Source organism: Rhinopithecus roxellana, chromosome 15 (genome assembly GCF_007565055.1).
Source record: "Rhinopithecus roxellana isolate Shanxi Qingling chromosome 15, ASM756505v1, whole genome shotgun sequence".
NCBI lineage: Eukaryota > Metazoa > Chordata > Mammalia > Primates > Cercopithecidae > Rhinopithecus > Rhinopithecus roxellana.
The window spans coordinates 124,045,199-124,052,036 of NC_044563.1; positions in this window are offsets into that span (position 1 = coordinate 124,045,199).

Sequence of the window (6,838 nt, forward strand, 5' to 3'; positions counted from 1 at the left end):
AAACAGAACACTGTTGAGAGAGAAAGAGGATGTTGTTAACAGTTTCTTTAGAACAACAGAGTAAACTGGGACACTTTAAGAAAATTGAGATGTTAGGTGGCCAAGAGAGACCAAGAGACAGACATAAGGATTGTCCACCCACAACGTAATTAATCAAATATAGCCCAATTTCTTTACTTTCAAGCCTCTGGCAGGAGAAGTACATCATAGAGATATAGACATTTTGATATACAGGACACTACCCAAAATCTTAGAGACCCATCACAGGCATGGGCTTGGTTTGAGCTGAGAAATTCAGCTGCATAGATGGGGCCTAAGTTGGCAATGGGGACATAAAACCTGACAATCAAACTCCATGGCAACAAATTGTCTTGATCCATAAACATATGGTGCCAGATCCAAATTGAAGGGGAGTGAGGAGGGGACCAGAGTTGGTGGAATATGAGGACAGGAGATGGGAGATGATGGAGAGAAGAGGAAGGGGGCAGAGAAAAAGGAAAATATCAGCTAGGCCCATAGCCACTGAGCCTCCTGACACAGACTCTATAAAGCAATGCCTCTAACTCTTCAAGGAGCTCAGAAATGGTAGCTGCTCTAATCTAGAGACAAAATGGTGGAAAAGCAGAACCAAATATAACATCAAGTCCTAGAAGATGAAAGAGATTCTGGTACAGATTCTGTTTGAAGAGCTCACATTTAGCCGGGTTTTATGCCATGTGCCAGGACTGTGCTAGTCCTTACCTTGCATTATTTCATTTCCTTAACAACACACAGGATCAGATGGGTTTTTATTTGCCTGCGCACTTGTTTTTCTAGACAGGCTTAGATAAGTTAATACATTGCCAAAGGTCTCAAGAGAAGTATTAGGTTGGTGCACAAGTAATGGCAAAAAAACTGCAGTTGATTTTGCACCAGCCTAATAAATGGCATAGCTAGACTTGAACCCAAGACCTTAACCCCAGACATTCAATCATTATGCTGCTGTCTACCTAACTGGAATCCTCTACCATCCCAGAGGACTGGTGATTGCACACACACTCCACCCCCAAGTGATAGCAGATGTGTTCATAAATATTTCTCACTCAGATGTCTGTAGGGTGAATTCAAATGCTGCCATACTGTCCCTCAGGACTGCCCACAGTTTTGGTCAGATTTTTTTCCCCTTGCTACTCAAAGAACAATTCTAGGACCGTAAGCTCTTTCTCCTGATCCCTGTCTCCCCCAGGAGAGGAGGGCTGCAAACCTCCTTCCTGCTCCCTTGCAGGGGAAATCTCAGCAAGGTGGGTTTGCAGGACCTGTGCGATGGCAAGCTCAGGTCGGAAGCTACATGGCATTTATCTCTGTGGAAGGAGAAACACGCAGGGCTTTGGGCATGTGTGTGCTTCATAAATAAAACATTCCTTTCGCAGCTGAGGTTCTTGTGTCTCATTGACCTGACATAGCCTTCAGAATGCTGCCACTCATAGACACTAACAGGAATTATGTTGTCCGCTAACATCGCTGGGATGCTTCATGGAAACCCCACAGAGATGGTCAGGACAGGGTCAGGACATGGTTACAAAGATCAAACTCTTGACTACTTTTTTTTCTTTTCTTTTCCTTAATCATAGCACTGTGCAATGCTTTGGGAAAGACCATAGAAGAAGAGTTTATGGGCCGGGGGAGGTGACTCACACCTGTAATCCCAACACTTGGGGAGGCCGTGGTTGGTGGATCATGAGGTCAGGAGTTCGAGACCATCTTGCCAACATGGTGAAAATGCATCTCTACTAAAAATACAAAAATTAGCCGGGCGTGGTGGTGGGCACCTGTAATTCCACCTACTTGGGAGGCTGAAGCAGGAGAATCGCTTGAAACCGGGAGACAGAGGTTATAGTGAACTGAGATTGTGCCACTGCACTCCAGCCTGGGCAAGAAGAGCAAAACTCCATCTCAAAAAAAATAAAAATAAAAATAAAGGGTTTATGGCCACTAGAAAAGAGTGGCAAAGAGAAGAGATAGCTGAGATCAATCTTGAAAAACCGCAGGTAAACCCCCTCTGTAATACAAGTTAAATGGCCCCTTTGTGATTGCACCTACCCTACAAAGGCTCAGAGGATTTCCACAGCATCACAAGGCATAAGTTTTGGAATCAGCTTTACTAGGAAATTTTCTAAAGCAAGGGTCAGCAAGAGAAAAAGGTTCAAGTACCTCCCATGCTCACAATGCACACCAAGGCCTGGTGTTGTAGGTCTGAGTTCAGCTGGAGAGGGTCCTACCCGCTGTCGTTCTTTCTTTTAGGGAAAGCATGAAAGCAACCTTGGCCAAGGGGTGAAGATCTGATCAGAACACATTGCAGCAGGCAGTCTGGCTTGGCTGCCAGCCAGTTGCAAGCTGAGTGGGAGCACCAGCTCCCTGCACCTGGAGGCCCTGAGGTCTGTGGGATGTTGCCCTGGGGGAGGAAATCTCTGGTTCTAAGGGAAGCTAAGCTGGGATGCAACCTCTTTGCTAGAAGAGAGAAGAGCTTTCAGTTGTAGCTGGTTTGTCCAGGCAGCCCAGAGCAAGCTCATGAATTATTTTTTGAGAAATCTCTTCATATTACACCCATATACTTACATTTTTGACATAATAGCTCTCTGTACCAAGTGTATAGCAATTATAGAGGAATAGGGACATCAACAGCCTCAAGCTATATGGTACTAAGAGTTACATCATCCACTTTGGGTGACGATTTTACTCTTTCTGCGGAGCACAGCAGGAAAAACTTGCAATCCAAAGACCCGCGTTCTAGTGCACAGTGCTGCTTCCTTCCTTAGGTCAATGATTTCATCCTTCTGACTTTGCTTTTACGATTTGTAACATAAAAATAATAATGACAGCTCTTCTTCAGAGGATTATTGTAGGAGTAAAATTCAAATAAGCTAATAATTATTAGCTATAAGTGTTTGGGAAACTCCAAAGTGCTAGTTAAACACAGGTTTAATCATGGTTCAATTTTCATCCCTCTGGTTTTGGCTATGAACTTCCTCTAACAAAGAATTCAGCTACAAAATTTGTCCTTGGAGCCAGTGTTCCTCACTAATTCAATTCAGCAAATATTTATTGAAAACTTATTTTAGTCCCAGGCATCGGGCCAAGTCTGGGGACCAAATGGGAGACAAGACAGTGTGGCCTTGGTCTCAGGGACCTCACAGTCTGAATCTAGTGCCTGGCTTCTCAAAGCCCAGTCTTTGGACCGCCATGATGAGCACTGTTAGAAATGAATCATCTCAGCCCCGTCCCCAGACCTACTGAATGATAGTCTTCATTTTAACATTCCCCCAGGTGATGTGTGTGCACATTGAGCTGAGAAGCACTTCTCTAGGGATTATTGATCTGGTTCTTCACTGAAACCTGACAAGATTTAGTCTCAGTTGTTGATGGTTTAGAAATCAATCAAACATTCCCTTTGTTTTCCCTCAATTTATGCAGTCACTATAACTTGACCCTGCTCCCACCTCTTACAAAGGACTTCATGTTCTGTTGTCATCACCCAGAGGTGCAAACAGGAGCTGGCATGGAGAGGAGGAGGGCCTCATCCTGGACACGGGCCTCAGAGGGTGGCCTACCCCCACCCCATGCTGCTTGAGACACTTCCTGCAGTAGCCAAAGCTGGTCCTACCCCCATGTGGACTCCCACGGATGACCTTTCTCAGAGGGTCCTTCTTTCAAGGTGTCTGTCAGGATGGCCAATCTCCTAGATGCTGGAGAAAACAAATGAGTCGAGTCTTCGCTTGTTAGCTTGTTCGTCGTCTCCTCACTAACCAGAACCACCTGGATGCTGCTCGGTGACGGTATTTGTCCGTTCTGACTGCCGTTAACAGAATTCCATAGACTCAGCGGCTTAAACAACAGTCTCACAGTTCTGGAGGCTACAAGTCCCAGGTCAGTGTGCCAGCATGGTCGGGTTCTGGTGAGGGTCTTCTTCCTGGCCTGCAGATGGCCCCCTTCTCACTGTGTGCCCCATGGCCTTTCTCCCATGCATGTGCAAAGAGAAAGGGAGAGAGAGAATCTTTTTTTTTAAGACAGAGTTTTGCTGTTGTTGTCCAGGCTAGAGTACAATGGCACAATCTCAGCTCACTGCAACCTCCGCCTCTCAGGTTCAAGCGATTCTCCTGCCTCAGCCTCCCGAGTAGCTGGGATTACAGGTATGCGCCACCATGCCTGGCTAATTTTGTCTGTTTAGTAGAGGTGGGGTTTCATCATGTTGGTCAGGCTGGTCTCGAACTCTTGACGTCAGGTGATCCACCTGCCTCGGGCTCCCAAAGTGCTGGGATTACAGGCATGAGCCACCATACCTGGCCGAGAATCTTTTACTTTTTTTTTTTTTTTTTGGAGACAAAGTCTCACTGTCATCCAGGCTGGAGTGCAGTCAGTGCCATCAGGACTCACTGCAGCCTCGAACTCCTGGGCTCAAGCAATCTTCCCACCTCAGCCTTCCGAGCAGCTGGGACCACAGGCATTCGCCACCACACCTCACTAACTTTCTTTTTTCTTTTCTTTTTTACAGATGGGGTCTCAGTATGTTGCCCAAGCTAGTTTTAAACTCCTTGTCTCAAGCGATCCTCTCGCTTTAGCATCCCAAAGTGTTGGGATTACAAGATGAGCTACCACACCTGGCCTCTTTTACCCTTCTTATAAAGTCACCAGTTTTATTAGATTAGGGCTCTACCCTTATGACCTCATTTAACCTTAATTACCTCCAATGCTCATCTCCAAGTAGAGTCACATTGAGGGTTGGAGCTTCAACATATAAAACAGTCTGGGGGTAGGGCGGGGCGGGCACAATTCAGTCCATAGCACCAACTCTTTCTAGAAGTTATTTGAAGTCTGAGCTTTGTGCTTCCTAGAATGAACCTAGGAGCTTGAAGGCACCAATACAATCAAAATCGTACAATTCTGCTGCCCAACTGTTCTAATCCTATTTTAAGAGTACCAAAACCTTTGCAGAGCAAGATAGAATCCATTCTTAAATAAACCAAAGAATCTCACACATCTGAATATTTTTGAATGATCTAGAATAAAGATGAGGAATTTAAATCATTAAAAATGCTAACCAATTATAAGAAAGCTATTAACATGTTTCTATGAAAATGTAGGTTTGGGGTTATATGCATTCTTCCTGTAAGCCACATAGCTAATTTTCTGACTTCAGGCCTTTTCCTTGCTTAAACTTATATTCCCGACTTATATTCCTGACCCTATGTAAGAAATGAGGGCCAGGCGCAGTGGCTCATGCCTGTAATCCCAGCACTTTGGGAGGCTGAGGCAGGCCAATCATGAGGTCAAGAAATCGAGATCCATCTTGGTCAACATTGTAAAACCCGGTCTCTACCAAAAATACAAAAATTAGCTGGGCGTGGTGGCAGGCGCCTATAGTCCCGGCTACTCAGGAGGCTGAGGCAAGAGAATCACTTGAACCCAGGAGGCGGAGGTTGCAGTGAGCTGAGATTGCGCCATTGCACTTCAGCCTGGTGCCAGAGCGAGATTCTGTCTCAAAAGAAAAAAAAAAAATGAATTAACATGGATGAACATGCTATACAAATGTGAAAAGTTCTCTTTTTAAAAATTATTACTATTTCACGTAAGGACACATGGATCATCTAAACAGGATCTATCTAAAATACCATTAACTAGCTATGGGTTTACTTGTTTTTATAAATTAATACGTTTTAAGTATATTTATTTGGAGAACTTTTTTCCAGCTTTCAAAAGCATCTTTTATTAAACTTCTTAAGATAATTGTATTTCTTTACAACATGAAGTTGTAAGAAATAATATGAAGAGATTCCATCTACCCTTCACTCAGTTTCCCCCAATGGTAACATCTTGCATAACTATAATACAAAATTACAGTCAGGAAATTGCCATTGATACCATTTACCCACTTACTCAGATTTCATTAGTTTTATGTGTGTGTGTGTGTTTCCATGCAACTTTATCATGTTGGTGGATTCATGAAATCATCACCATAATCAATATCTGGAACAGTTCCATCACCGTAAATATGCCACCTCCCTCCCTCAAGCCCCCGTAAGCCCTGGCAACCACTAATCTGTTCATCTCTATCATTTGATCATTTCAAGAATGTTATAAATAGAATCATACAGTTGGTAACCTTTTTTTGGATTGGCTTTTTCACTCAGCATAATTCCCTTGAGATTCATCCAAGTTTTTATGTGCATCAGTAATTCACTCCTTTTTACTGCTGAGTAGTATTCCATGGAGTGAACATACCACAGTTTGTTTAGCAGGTTTACCCTAAGCAATTTCCAGCTTGAATTTTCCCTTTAGCTTAGTGATTTGGGGGTACCAAGATATTTTCCTTTCACATAGGTATATGGTGATATCTCATTGTGGTTTACATTTGGTATGTCCCTAACAACTAAAATGTTGTACATCTTTTCATGTTGTTGGTTCTTTTTTTTTTTTTTTTTTTTTTTTTACTATTTTGTAACCTCTGCAGTGAAATTTCTGTTCATATCTTTTGCTCATGTTCTAGTTGAATTGTTTGTTTAGTTTTGAGAGTTCTTTATAAATATGGGATACTAGTCCTTTCTCACATATGTGGCTTGCAAATATTTTTTACCAGTCTTTAGTTTGTCTTTTTATCCCCTTAATAGAGTCTTTCACAAAACTAAGATTTTAATTTTGATGAGGTCCAATTTATCAGTTTTCCTCTTGTGGATCGTGACACTTTTGGTGTCAAGTCTAAGAACTCATCACTCAGTCCTAGGCCCTGTAGATTTTCTATGATTTTTTTCTAAAGGCTTTAGAGTTTCATATTTTACACTTAAGTCTCTGATCCATCTTGAGTTAA